The sequence below is a fragment of the Arachis stenosperma genome, chromosome 4 (assembly GCF_014773155.1).
Source record: "Arachis stenosperma cultivar V10309 chromosome 4, arast.V10309.gnm1.PFL2, whole genome shotgun sequence".
Lineage (NCBI taxonomy): Eukaryota > Viridiplantae > Streptophyta > Magnoliopsida > Fabales > Fabaceae > Arachis > Arachis stenosperma.
Window position 1 is genome coordinate 76,287,314 of NC_080380.1, and position 15,168 is coordinate 76,302,481.

General features: G+C 37.4%; 1 non-coding gene across 1 annotated transcript; it reads left to right on the forward strand.

Moving 5' to 3' along the window:
• The first annotated feature begins 435 nt into the window (after positions 1-435).
• On the forward strand, positions 436-543 carry LOC130977274 (small nucleolar RNA R71). Its single transcript, XR_009084974.1, has one exon. It is a non-coding gene; the product is annotated as a small nucleolar RNA R71 (small nucleolar RNA).
• The last annotated feature ends 14,625 nt before the right edge of the window (positions 544-15,168 follow it).

The window sequence follows — 15,168 nt, forward strand, 5'->3', positions numbered from 1 at the left end:
GGATGATTTCTCCATGAAGAATTATAGGTGTTTCCATAGGGTTCACCCATGTAGTTCACTTCTTCCATTGCAGGGTTTTCAGGATCATAAGCTTCTTCTTCAGAAGATGCTTCTTTATTACTGCTGGATGTAGCTTGCAATCCAGTCAGATTATGAGAAATCATGTTGACTTGCTGAGTCAATATTTTGTTCTGAGCCAATATGGCATTCAGAGTATCAATCTTAAGAACTCCTTTCTTCTAGAGTTGTCCCATTGCTCATAGGATTTCTTTCAGAAGTATACATGAACTGGTTATTTGCAACCATTTCAATGAATTCCTGGGCTTTTGCAGGCATTTTCTTCAGATGAATAGATCCACCTGCAGAATGGTCCAATGACGTCTTGGATAACTCAGACAGACCATCGTAGAAGATACCTATGATGCTCCATTCTGAAAGCATGTCATAAGGACACCTTCTGATCAATTGCTTGTATCTTTCCCAAGCTTCATAGAGGGATTCACCTTCCTTCTGTTTGAAGGTTTGAACTTCCACTCGAAGCTTACTCATCTTTTGAGGTGGAAAGAATTTAACCAAGAAGGCATTGACCAGCTTTTCCCAAGAGTTCAAGCTGTCTCTAGGTTGTGAGTTCAACCATATACTAGCTCTATCTCTTACAGCAAAAGGGAAAAGCATAAGTCTGTAGACCTCGGGATTAACTCCATTGGTCTTAACAGTATCACAAATTTGCAAAAATTCAGCCAAGAACTGATGAGGATCTTCCAATAGAAGTCTATGAAACTTGCAATTCTGTTGCATCAGAGAAACTAATTGAGGCTTCAGCTCAAAGTTGTTTGCTCCAATGGCAGGAATAGAGATGCTTCTTCCATAGAAGTCGGGAGTTGGTGCAGTAAAGTCACCAAGCACCTTCCTTGCATTGTTGGCATTGTTGTTATTTTCAGCTGCCATGTCTTCTTCTTTTTCGAAAATTTCTGTCAGGTCCTCTCCAGAGAGTTGTGCTTTAGCTTCTCTTAACTTCCTCTTCAAAGTTCTTTCAGGTTCAGGATCAACTTCAATAAGAATGCCTCTATCTTTGTTCCTACTCATATGAAAGAGAAGAAAACAAAGAAAGTATGGAATCCTCTATGTCACAGTATAGAGATTCCTTGATGTGTCAGAGGAAAAGAAGAATAGAAGGATAAGGTAGAGAGAAGAATTCGAACTTATAGAGAGGGAGGGGGTCCGAATTATTAAAGGAGGATAAGTATTAGTGATTAAATAGAAAGAGATGGGAGAGAGAGAATTTTTGAATTTTTTTTGAAATAAAAAGAGATTAGAATTCAAAACAATTAGTTAATCAAAAAGAATTTTGAAAAAGAGGTTAGTGACCTTCGAAAATTAGAGGTGAGAGAAGTAGTTAGATGGTTTTGAAAAAGATAAGAGGTAATAAATTTTGAAAATATATGAAGTTAGAAAGAGATTTTTAAATTAGAATTAAAAAAGATGTGATTTGAAAAAGATATAATTTAAAAAGATATGATTGAAAAGATATGATTGAAAAACAATTTAAAAAAATTTGATTTTTAAAATTGATTCTAACAAGAAATTAAAAGATATGATTCTAAAATTCAAATATTGAACCTTTCTTAACAAGAAGGTGACAAACTTGAAATTTTTGAATCACAACATTAATTGTTAGCAAGGATTTTCGAAAATATTAAAAGAAAAATGAAAAAGATTTGATTTTGAAAAAGATATGATTGATAAGAGAGGATATGAAAAAAGATAAGATTTTGAAAAATTAGTTTTAAAACTTGAAAAATTGAAAAATATTTGATTTGAAAACAAAATTACCTCCCTGGTGTTATCTTGGCATTAAACGCCCAGAATGGTATCCATTCTGGCGTTTAACGCCTACTCGGCTACCTCCTTGGGCGTTAAACGCCCAGCCAGGTACCCTGGTTGGCGTTTAAACGCCAGAAATCCTTCTTTACTAGGCGTTTTGAATGCCCAGTTTTTTCTCTTTGATTCTTCTGCTGTATGTTCTAAATCTTCAATTCTCTGTATTATTGATTTGAAAAGACATAAGTTTGAATTTTTTTTTTGAATTTTTAATTATGAGAGAAAAAAATAACAGAATGAAAGTAACACATGAAAAACTAATATCAAAACAAGGAATGCATGCAAGAACACTTTGAATGTCAAGATGAATATCAAGAACACTATGAAGATCATGATGAACATCAAGAACATATTTTTGAAAATTTTTAAGAAAAGAAAGACATGAAAGACACCAAACTTAGAAATTTTCATTCTAGAGACACTAACAAATTGAAAATGCACATGAGAAACAACAAAAGACACAAACAAGAGAATTTAAAGATCAGACAAAGGAAATCATCAAGAACAACTTGAAGATCAATGAAGAACATAATGCATGAATTTTCGAAAAATGCTAGAAAAATAAAAACATGCAGTTGACACCAAACTTCAAATTTGACTCTAGACTTAAACAAGAAACACAAAAATATTTTGATTTTATGATTTTATAATTTTTTTATTTTTTTCAAAAATTATTTTGAAAAAGAAAATAAGAAACTCAAAATTTTTAATAAGAATTCCAAGAATCATGCAATGTTAGTCTAAGGCTTCAGTCTAAAAAGATTAGACATGTAATGATAAAAGCATCATCTGAAACTCTAGAATTCATTCTTAAAAATTCTGAAGAAAAAAATAAAAAGAAAAAAATACCTAATCTAAGCAACAAGATAAACCGTCAGTTGTCCAAACTCGAACAATCCCCAGCAACGGCGCCAAAAACATGGTACACGAAATCGTGATCTCACACTTTTTCTTTACAACTCCGCGTAGCTGACCAGCAAGTGCACTGGGTCGTCCAAGTAATACCTTACGTGAGTAAGGGTCGATCCCACGGAGATTGTCGGCTTAAAGCAAGATATGGTCATCTTGTAAATCTCAGTCAGGCAGATTCAAATAGTTATGGGATTTTGATAATTAAAAGACAGGTAAAATATAAAATAGGATAGAGATACTTATGTAATTCATTGGTAGAAATATTTCAGATAAGCGTATGGAGATGCTTTGTTCCTTTTGAATCCCTGCTTTCCTACTGCCTTCATCCAGTCATGCGTACTCCTTTCCATGGCAAGCTGTATGTTGGGAAATCACCGTTGTCAATAGCTACCGTCCGTCCTCTCAGTGAAAATGGTCCGGCTACGGGTTACGTAGGGCTAATCATCTGTCGGTTCTCACTTGTGTTGGAGTAAGATCCAATGATCCTTTTGTGCACTGTCACTGTGCCCAACAGTCGCGAGTTTGAAGCTCGTCACAGTCATCCCATCCCAGATCCTACTCGGAATACCATAGACAAGGTTTAGACTTTCCGGATCTCAAGAATGCTGCCAATTGATTCTAGCTTATACCACAAAAACTCTGATCTCACAGAATGGAAGGATCTGTTGTCAGGAGAGGCAACCATGCGTCGTGGACCAGGAGGCCAAGAGATATACATTCAAGCTTGTTTTTATGTAGAACGGAAGTGGTTGTCAGGCACGCGTTCATAAGTGAGAATAGTGATGAGTGTCACTTGATCATCACATTTATCATGTTGAAGTGCGAATGAATAGCTTTGAACAAGAATAAGCTTGAATTGAATAGAAAACAGTAGTAATTGCATTAATTCATGAGGAACAGCGGAGCTGCACACCTTAATCTTTGAGGTGTAGAAACTCCACCATTAAAAATACATAAGTGATAAAGGTTCAGGCATGGCCAAATGGCCAGCCCCCTAAACGTGATCAAGAGATCAATAGTGATACAAAGATAGTCACAAAAATGATCTAAAGATCTCCCGATGAAAATACAATAGTAAAAGGTCCTATTTATAATGACTAGTAACCTAGGGTTTACAGAGATGAGTAAATGATGCAGAAATTCACTTCCGGGCCCACTTGGTGTGTACTTGGGCTGAGAATTGAAGATTTCATGTGCAAAGGCTTTTCTTGGAGTTAAACGCCAGCTCTAGTGCCAGTTTGGGCGTTTAACTCCAGCTTTTATGCTAGTTATGGCGTTTAACGCCAAAAAAGTGTAGAAAGTTGGCGTTTAAACGCCAGTTTGCATTATCAAAACTCAGGCGACGTATGGACTATTATATTGCTAGAAAGCCCAAGATGTCTACTTTCCAACACAATTGAGAACGCGCCAATTAGGCTTCTGTAGCTCCAGAAAATCCATTTCGAATGCAGGGAGGTCAGAATCCAACAGCATCTGCAGTCCTTTTTCAGCCTCTGAATCAGATTTTTGCTCAGGTCCCTCAATTTCAACCAGAAAATACCTGAAATCACAGAAAAACACACAAACTCATAGTAAAGTCCAGAAATGTGATTTTTGCATAAAAACTAATAATTATATAGTAAAAACTAACTAAATCATACTAAAAACTACCTAAAAATAATGCCAAAAAGTGTATAAATTATCCGCTCATCACATATTTTATAGTTTTATTGGATAGAGCTAATTAAAATAAGAATTTTGAAACTAATTTTAAAAAATTTGGCTCAAAATTGGGCCGAACCGATCGAACTGGACCCAAACCAGACCCGTAGGCCCAACCAATTCACTTACTTACGTGAGCTTTGCTCATTCTTTCTCTCCCACATGCAAGAAACGCAGAAGCACAACCAAGGAAGGGGGCAAGAACATTTCCATGGTTCCAAACCCTTGGTATTGATTCAAATCCATATAACTTTCCACTCTGAGCTCCGATCGCCGCACTGTTTAGGGCCATGCGACCGTGGCGTCGAACTCTACAAAGCCCAGTCAATAATTAGGTAAGAAAACCACTTCTGTCTTCCAATTTCTTCCTTCTCAATTTCAAAATTTATGAGCAATTATGTTGAAAATTGCTCAATTCCGGTGTTTAGGCTTGAATTAGCTTAAGGAGAACGTTCAATCTTGCTTCTTTGGTGCCTGTGTAAGGTGAGAATACTGGAATCCTAGCTAATTCGTTGATTAAGTGTTTTGGATATTGAATTTTTGGTATGTATTTGTGATAAATGTGTTTGGTGTTCTATTCACAGTTAGCTACCAAGACATGTCAAGCTGGCTAAGTAACCGACAGTTGATATCAACAGCCATAGGATAGGCATACATCATGTGCACTTGTTTGTTTGCTTTGGTTTGCATTCTTGGGTTTGCCTAATTGAAATTCATGTTTAACTGCTATATGTTCTGTTTGCTGTATCTGTAAACTACTTGTGTTTTCTTTGTCTCCTTGCTTGTCTGTGTGATTCTACTAGAGATAGAGGTTTTGGAGGAAAGTGGATGACGGAGGGTTAGATTAAGGTTTTGGTTAAGTTTAGGAATCCTTAGAAAACCACCCTTATTTATAGATACTATTTTAAGTCTTTAAGTTTTGTAATCTGAGTGTCGGCGTTCTCGGATTGCCTCTGGCATTCCTAGGGCCTTATATCTTATGTACGTGGCACCTTTACCATTTTGAGAACCCCCGGTTCTCATTTTATATGGATATTTGTGATTTTCAGATGCAGGACAGGCGGCACCTCGCTAAAGCATGCTGGAAGCTTCTGATAGCAGAGATCCTTGTCTTTGGGGCTTTATTTTATATATATGTATATATGTAGATACTTTTATCTCCACTGCCTATGTATTTGATGTATTAACTTCCTCTTAGAGGTTATTTTGGAGAAATAGGTCCTGTAACTTTGTATTTTGGGTTCTCCTATATTTATGTCTATATACTTATGTGCTCAGGCCGGTTTATCTTCCTGAGCCGAGTATGGAGCTTTGTTATATGTACCTTGGAACTCTCTCTGGTGATATCTATGTTAGTTTCTCTTACCTTTTTCGTTTATCGTTTATGTGTCGTGAGTGTTACGCTTTTCACTTTATCGTTTTCGATTTTAAACTTTTCTTCAGAGGCTCCTAGAATAAATCTTCTTCAACTATATTATATATATAATTTTTTATTTTAGAGGTCGTAGTGTCTCACCACCTCTATTTTACATCCTAAGTGTAAAGCTCTGTGTGGTAGGGTGTTATATTTCTGCCCCCCTTTGGGCGCTAAAACCTAATCCTAGCATTTAGCGTCAAGCAATCCAAACTTAACCTCATCAATGGAGCATTTTTTATTGGATTTTGGTTTTAGTTATTATCTTATCTTTTATTTTTGTTAGTTTTATTGACAAACAAAACTTTTTAGGTTTAGGATTTATTATTTTATTTTAGTTTCAAATCAAATTTGGTTAGATATAAAAGGGAAAAGATTCACCCTTCGGGGTATCATCTCACTTCCGCACGTTACACTTTTCAGAACCCTTGTTTTCTCTGTAAGTCATGAGCCACTAAACTTCCTCGGTTAAGGTTAGGAGCTCTGTTTATTTCTATGGATTAAGACTAGGGCTCTTCTATTTTAATTAATCTATTGTTTCAGTTTCAAGGATTGCTTTCGTTCTCACAACAAGAAAAAGCAATATTTGTAACAAAAAAAATTGTTACAAAAAATTGAAATTTTGAAACAAAAGGAATTTGTAACAAAAAAGAGATCGTTGCAGTATGTCCCGTTACAAAAAGTTTTTGTAACAAAAAATGTAACTGTTACAATTCAAAGTAATATTTTGTAACAAATTTTTTTAACACAAAAACCAAAATTTGTTACAAAAGTAGTAACAATTTTGGACCTTTAAAATATTTTTCGTAAAAAAATAATTTTTTCTATCACAAAATTTTGTTACAAAATATAATTTAATTTTCTAACATTTTTCATTCTTTTAGTTACAAAAGCACAATATTTATTTTATAACAATTTTTTTAATACAAATTACACAAATAGTTTGTCAAATTGTTTTATTTTTTAATCAATCGATATATTCAAGGTAGTGAACTCGTAGTTTTTACCTCGACTCGCTAAGCTAGTTCATAATCGTAATTCGTTGAATCGTAAGACGGAATGTAAACGTAACTCGTAAAATATAAAGATTATGAAATTTTTTATAGCAAACATTAATTTTACAAATAATGAAATAAATCTCAAATAAACCAAATTATCCATTAGACTATAACTAATATAACTAATATATACCATAATAAGTCAAAAGTCACATCTCAACACAAATTCACAATACACAAGTTTATACTCAACCAAAATAAATTAAGTAGCAAATAAACCAACCAAACTACTATAATGAACAACTAATTAACTAAAGTCTAAACAAGTCATTTAATAGTCACTCTATTCTTCATCAATTATAAAATTTTCACCAGCTTCACAAGCTTCTGCATTACCATCTTCATTATCAACAGTAGGAGGAAGAGGTCTTGGGAGAAGTTCTTCAAACTCATCATCATCAAGATAAGAAATAGCCAGAGTATAAGAGCAAAAATTCAACAGTTGAACTCAATGCAATAACAAAAATTTACCATTGTAGTTCATGATTAATAAAACATATAAGGATTAATTTCAATTATCACCATTCCCCAAAGCAATATTCATGTAAACAATAGTCAAAACTCAAAACCCATATCAAAATACTATCCTATAACCCCTGATACCCCACTTCATCAGTTCATAGCTACAAATACTACAGTACGCACACCACCCAATCACCACACATATTTTTAGTCAAAATATATTATCACCGTCAATCCCTATCTAAATTTCTGTCTCACTCTAACACTCTTGCCTTCCAATTTCCAAATTTTTCTTTTCAGAGTTAAATTATGGTAGTTTGACAATAGGCCACTTAATACTAGTCTTCGAATTCATTGAGGAAAACTCAATCTCGAATCTCATCTTCAAAGTCAGATACAAGATTATTATGCCATGCTTTTATGGACTGATACACAATAAAATCATCGTCTCATCACAGCAGCAACAGGCCAACAACAAATACACTAACTTTCCTCTTTTTCTTTTAGTTCTTTTTTTTTCTTTTTAATCGAATAAATATTCAACAATAATAAAAATTCCATCATTTATTTTAATCAATCCAAAACAATATACAGAACAAGAAAAATTTAATTCAATTTTTATTAATCATTTATGCTTCTAACATATGTCCATACCTGACCTCCCAAGTCCCAGAACACAAGTGCAGCTTTAATACGATCGATATTCAACCCCACAGTTGAAACAATTTGATCAAGAGGAAGGCTTTCTATGTTTGAGTGCACTGACTTCATCCTCTCCAGCAAAGTCTGTAAAATTAATGTATTCAGGAACTCAGGGAAACATAACAAAGTTCAACAATTTTGTAAAAATATGGCATTCGAAATATGCATTACTATTTTCCCAGCCTTATCAGTTGTCAATCCTCAAAATGAGTACGTGAAGCTCCATTTTACTAAACAGATACTTCCAAAGGCCAAAAAACAGTGAAAACATCATTGCAACTCGCTTTAAAGCTTAAATCCAATTCAATTCGACAGCACCAACAACAATGAATATAAAGCATAAATCCAAAATCAACGAATGATAAACCCTAACTACCTAAATCAGAATGACCTAATGACACAATACTACTTTATATGTTGAAATTTCAAAATCACAATACTAGTTACCTTCTCAATGATGCGAAATTGATGAACACATCAGCAGTAGGATGAGCATCACAAGCTGCTTTAATGCTGCAACTGAATAAATCATCAAGAGATAATAAAACAACAAAATTAAAAGAATTCCACTTACCAAACTACATATATATGTGGTGCACGAAATTGTGATCAATACTTTTCACAACTCAAATAATCCCCGGTAATGAATCCAAAAACTTGGCATTTAACACCATGGCATAAACACAACTTCGCACAACTAACCAGCAAGTGCACTGGGTCGTCCAAGTAATAAACCTTACGCGAGTAAGGGTCGATCCCACGGAGATTGTTGGTATGAAGCAAGCTATGGTCACCTTGTAAATCTCAGTCAGGCAAATTCAAATGGTTATGGATGATATATGAATAAAACATAAAGATAAAGATAGAGATACTTATGTAATTCATTGGTGAGAACTTCAGATAAGCGAATGGAGATGCTTTGTCCCTTCCGTCTCTCTGCTTTCCTACTGTCTTCATCCAATCCTTCTTACTCCTTTCCATGGCAAGCTGTATGTTGGGCATCACTGTTGTCAATGGCTACAGTCCCGTCCTCTCAGTGGAAATGTTCAATGCACCCTGTCACGCCACGGCTATCCAGCTGTCGGTTCTCGATCATGTTGGAATAGAATCCAGTGATTCTTTTGCGTCTGTCACTAATGCCCCACAATCGCGAGTTTGAAGCTCGTCACAGTCATTCAATCATTGAATCCTACTCAGAATACCACAGACAAGGTTTAGACCTTCCGGATTCTCTTGAATGCAGTCATCAATTCTAGCTTATACCACAAAGATTCCGGTTAAAGAACCCAAGAGATATCCACCCAATCTAAGGTAGAACGGAGGTGATTGACGGTCACACGTTCATAGGTGAGAATGATGATGAGTGTCACGGATCATCACATTCATCAAGTTGAAGAACAAGTGATATCTTGGAATAAGAACAAGCTGAATTGAATAGAAGAACAATAGTAATTGCATTAATACTCGAGGTACAGCAGAGCTCCACACCTTAATCTATGGTGTGTAGAAACTCCACCGTTGAAAATACATAAGAACAAGGTCTAGGCATGGCCGTGAGGCCAGCCTCCCAAAGAGGGTTCAATCATAAAAACATGATCAAAAGATGATCTAGAGATCTAAAGTGATCAAAAGATGAAAATACAATAGTAAAAGGTCCTATTTATAGAGAACTAGTAGCTTAAGAATTACAAAGGTGAGTAAATGACATAAAAATCCACTTCCGGGCCCACTTGGTGTGTGTTTGGGCTGAGCATTGAAGCATTTTCGTGTAAAGACTCTTCTTGGAGTTAAACGCCAGCTTTTGTGCCAGTTTGGGCGTTTAACTCCCACTTTGGTGCCAGTTCCGGCGTTTAACGCTGGGAAATCTGAAGGTGACTTTGAACGCCGGTTTGGGCCATCAAATCGTGGGCAAAGTATAAACTATCATATATTTCTGGAAAGCCCAGGATGTCTACTTTCCAACGCCGTTGAGAGCGCTCCAATTGGGCTTCTGTAGCTCCAGAAAATCCACTTCGAGTGCAGGGAGGTCAGAATCCAACAGCATCTGCAGTCCTTTTCAGTCTCTGAATCAGATTTTTGCTCAGGTCCCTCAATTTCAGCCAGAAAATACCTGAAATCACAGAAAAACACACAAACTCATAGTAAAGTCCAGAAAAGTGAATTTTAACTAAAAACTAATAAAAATATACTAAAAACTAACTAAATCATACTAAAAACATACTAAAAACAATGCCAAAAAGCGTACAAATTATCCGCTCATCACAACACCAAATTTAAATTGTTGCTTGCCCCAAGCAACTGAAAATCAAATAAGATAAAAAGAAGAAAATATGCAATGAATTCCAAAAACATCTATGAAGATCAGTATTAATTAGATGAGCGGGGCTTTTAGCTTTTTGCCTCTGAATAGTTTTGGCATCTCACTTTATCCTTTGAAATTCAGAATGATTGGCTTCTTTAGGAACTCAGAATCCAGATAGTGTTATTGATTCTCCTAGTTAAGTATGATGATTCTTGAACACAGCTACTTTATGAGTCTTGGCCGTGGCCCAAAGCACTCTGTCTTCCAGTATTACCACCGGATACATACATGCCACAGACACATAATTGGGTGAACCTTTTTAGATTGTGACTCAGCTTTGCTAGAGTCCCCAATTAGAGGTGTCCAGGGTTCTTAAGCACACTCTTTTTGCCTTGGATCACAACTTTATTTCTTTCCTTTTTTTTTCTTTCTTTTTCTCTCTTTTTTTTTCATTTTTCTCCTTCTTTTTTTTTTGTATTCACTGCTTTTTCTTGCTTCAAGAATCATTTTTATGATTTTTCAGATCCTCAGTAACATGTCTCCTTTTTCATCATTCTTTCAAGAGCCAACATTCATGAACCACAAATTCAAAAGACATATGCACTGTTTAAGCATACATTCAGAAAACAAAAGTGTTGCCACCACATCAAAATAATTAATCTGTTATAAAATTCAAAATTCATGCAATTCTTCTCTTTTTCAATTAAGAACATTGTTTATTTAAGAAAGGTGATGGATTCATAGGACATTCATAACTTTAAGGCATAGACACTAAGACACTAATGATCATAAGACACAAACATAGATAAACATAAAGCATAATTTTCGAAAAACAGAAGAATAAAGAACAAGGAAATTAAAGAACGGGTCCACCTTAGTGATGGCGGCTTGTTCTTCCTCTTGAAGGTCTTATGGAGTGCTTGAGCTCCTCAATGTCTCTTCCTTGTCTTTGTTGCTCCTCTCTCATGATTCTTTGATCTTCTCTAATTTCATGGAGGAGGATGGAATGTTCTTGGTGCTCCACCCTTAGTTGTCCCATGTTGGAACTCAATTCTCCGAGGGAGGTGTTAATTTGCTCCCAATAGTCTTGTGGAGGAAAGTGCATCCCTTGAGGCATCTCAGGGATCTCATGATGAGAGGGGTCTCTTGTTTGCTCCATCCTTTTCTTAGTGATGGGCTTGTCCTCATCAATGAGGATGTCTCCTTCTATGTCAACTCCTACTGAATAACAGAGGTGACAAATGAGATGAGGAAAGGCTAACCTTGCTAAGGTAGAGGACTTGTCCGCCACCTTATAGAGTTCTTGGGCTATAACCTCATGAACTTCTACTTCTTCTCCAATCATGATGCTATGAATCATGATGGCCCGGTCTAGAGTAACTTCGGACCGGTTGCTAGTGGGAATGATTGAGCGTTGGATAAACTCCAACCATCCTCTAGCCACGGGCTTGAGGTCATGCCTTCTTAATTGAACCGGCTTCCCTCTTGAATCTCTCTTCCATTGGGCGCCCTCTTCACAAATGTCAGTGAGGACTTGGTCCAACCTTTGATCAAAGTTGACCCTTCTTGTGTAAGGATGTTCATCTCCTTGCATCATGGGCAAGTTGAATGCCAACCTCACATTTTCCGGACTAAAATCTAAGTATTTCCCCCGAACCATTGTAAGCCAATTCTTTGGGTTCGGGTTCACACTTTGATCATGGCTCTTGGTGATCCATGCATTGGCATAGAACTCTTGAACCATTAAGATTCCGACTTGTTGAATAGGGTTGGTGAGAACTTCCCAACCTCTTCTTCGAATCTCATGTCGGATCTCCGGATATTCACTCTTTTTGAGTTTGAAAGGGACCTCGGGGATCACCTTCTTCAAGGCCACAACTTCATAGAAGTGGTCTTGATGCACCCTTGATATGAATCTATTCATCTCCCATGACTCGGAGGTGGAAGCTTTGGCCTTCCCTTTCCTCTTTCTAGAGGTTTCTCCGGCCTTGGATGCCATAAATGGTTATGGAAAAATAAAAAGCAATGCTTTTACCATACCAAACTTAAAAGGTTTGCTCGTCCTCGAGCAAAAGAAGAAAGAAGAGAGTAGAAGAAGAAGAAATTGAGGATATGGAGGAGGTTGTGTGGTTCGGCCAAAAGGGGGAAGAAGTAGTGTTTAGGGTGTGTGAAAATGAAGGAGTGAAGATGGGTTTATATAGGGGTGAAGGGAGGGGTAGGGTTCGGCCATTATGGGTGGGTTGGGGAGGGAAATTGGTTTGAATTTGAATGGTGAGGTGGGTGGGGTTTTATGAAGGATGGATGTGAGTGGTGAAGAGAAAGATGGGATTTGATAGGTGAAGGGTTTTTGGGGAAGAGGTGTTGAGGTGATTGGTGAATGGGTGAAGAAGAAGAGAGAGGGTGGTGGGGTAGCTGGGGATCCTGTGGGGTCCACAGATCCTGAGGTGTCAAGGAAAAGTCATCCCTGCACCAAGTGGCATGCAAAAATGCGTTTTGAGCCAATTCTGGCGTTAAACGCCGGGCTGGTGCCCATTTCTGGCGTTTAACGCCAAGTGCTTGCCCATATCTGGCGTTTAACGCCAGTCTGGTGCCCTTTTCTGGCGTTAAACGCCCAGAATGGTGCCAGACTGGGCGTTAAATGCCCATCTGCTAGCCTTACTGGCGTTTAAACGCCAGTAGGTTCTTCCTCCAGGGTGTGATGTTTTTCTTCCTGTTTTTTATTCTGTTTTTGCTTTTTCAATTGATTTTTTGACTTCTCATGATCATCAACCTACAGAAAACATAAAATAACAAAGGAAAATAGAGAAAATGTAACATTGGGTTGCCTCCCAACAAGCACTTTTTTAATGTCAGTAGCTTGACAGTGGGCTCTCATGGAGCCTCACAAATACTCAGAGCAATGTTGGAACCTCCCAACACAAAACTTAGAGTTTGAATGTGGGGGTTCAACACCAAACTTAGAGTTTGGTTGTGGCCTCCCAACACCAAACTTAGAGTTTGACTGTGGGGGCTCTGTTTGACTCTGTTTTGAGAGAAGCTCTTCATGCTTCCTCTCCATGGTGACAGAGGGATATCCTTGAGCTTTAAACACAAAGGATTCTTCATTCACTTGAATGATCAATTCTCCTCTGTCCACATCAATCACAGTCTTTGCTGTGGCTAGGAAGGGTCTGCCAAGGATGATGGATTCGTCCATGCACTTCCTAGTCTCTAGGACTATGAAATCAGCAGGGATGTAATGGTCTTCAATTTTCACCAGAACATCTTCTACAAGTCCATGAGCTTGTTTTCTTGAGTTGTCTGCCATCTCTAGTGAGATTCTTGCAGCTTGCACCTCAAAGATCCCTAGCTTCTCCATTACAGAGAGAGGCATGAGGTTTACACTTGACCCTAAGTCACACAGAGCCTTCTTGAAGTTCATGGTGCCTATGGTGCAAGGTATTGAAAACTTCCCAGGATCTTGTCTCTTTTGAGGTAATTTCTGCCTAGACAAGTCATCCAGTTCTCTGGTGAGCAAAGGGGGTTCATCCTCCCAAGTCTCATTACCAAATAACTTGTCATTTAGCTTCATAATTGCTCCAAGATATTTAGCAACTTGCTCTTCAGTGACATACTCATCCTCTTCAGAGGAAGAATACTCATCAGAGCTCATGAATGGCAGAAGTAAATCCAACGGAATCTCTATGGTCTCAGTGTGAGCCTCAGATTCCCATGGTTCCTCATTAGGGAACTCATTGGAGGTCAGTGGACGTCCATTGAGGTCTTCCTCAATGGCGTTCACTGCCTCTTCATCCTCTCCAAGTTTGGCCATATTGATGGCCTTGCACTCTCCTTTTGGATTTTCTTCTATATTGCTTGGAAGAGTAGTAGGAGGGAGTTCAGTAATTTTCTTGCTCAGCTGTCCCACTTGTGCCTCCAAGTTTCTAATGGAGGACCTTGTTTCAGTCATGAAACTTTGAGTGGTTTTGATTAGATCAGAGACCATGGTTGCTAAGTCAGAGTGGTTCTGCTTAGAATTCTCTGTCTGTTGCTGAGAAGATGATGGAAAAGGCTTGCCATTGCTAAACCTGTTTCTTCTACCATTGTTGTTGTTGAAACCTTGTTGAGGTTTCTGTTGATCCTTCCATGAGAAATTTGGGTGATTTCTCCATGAAGAATTATAGGTGTTTCCATAGGGTTCTCCTATGTAATTCACCTCTTCCATTGAAGGGTTCTCAGGATCATAAGCTTCTTCTTCAGATGAAGCATCCTTAGTACTGCCTGGTGCAGCTTGCATTCCAGACAGACTTTGAGAAATCAAATTGACTTGCTGAGTCAATATTTTGTTCTGAGCCAATATGGCATTCAGAGTATTAATCTCAAGAACTCCTTTCTTCTGACTTGTCCCATTGTTCACAGGATTCCTTTCAGAAGTGTACATGAATTGGTTATTTGCAACCATTTCAATTAGTTCTTGAGCTTCTGTAGGCGTCTTCTTCAAATGAAGAGATCCTCCAGCAGAGCTATCTAAAGACATCTTGGACAGTTCAGACAGACCATCATAGAAAATACCTATGATGCTCCATTCAGAAAGCATGTCAGAGGGACACTTTCTGATTAATTGTTTGTATCTTTCCCAAGCTTCATAGAGGGATTCTCCTTCCTTTTGTCTGAAGGTTTGGACTTCCACTCTAAGCTTACTCAATTTTTTAGGTGGAAAGAACTTTGCCAAGAAGGCATTGACTAGCTTTTCCCAA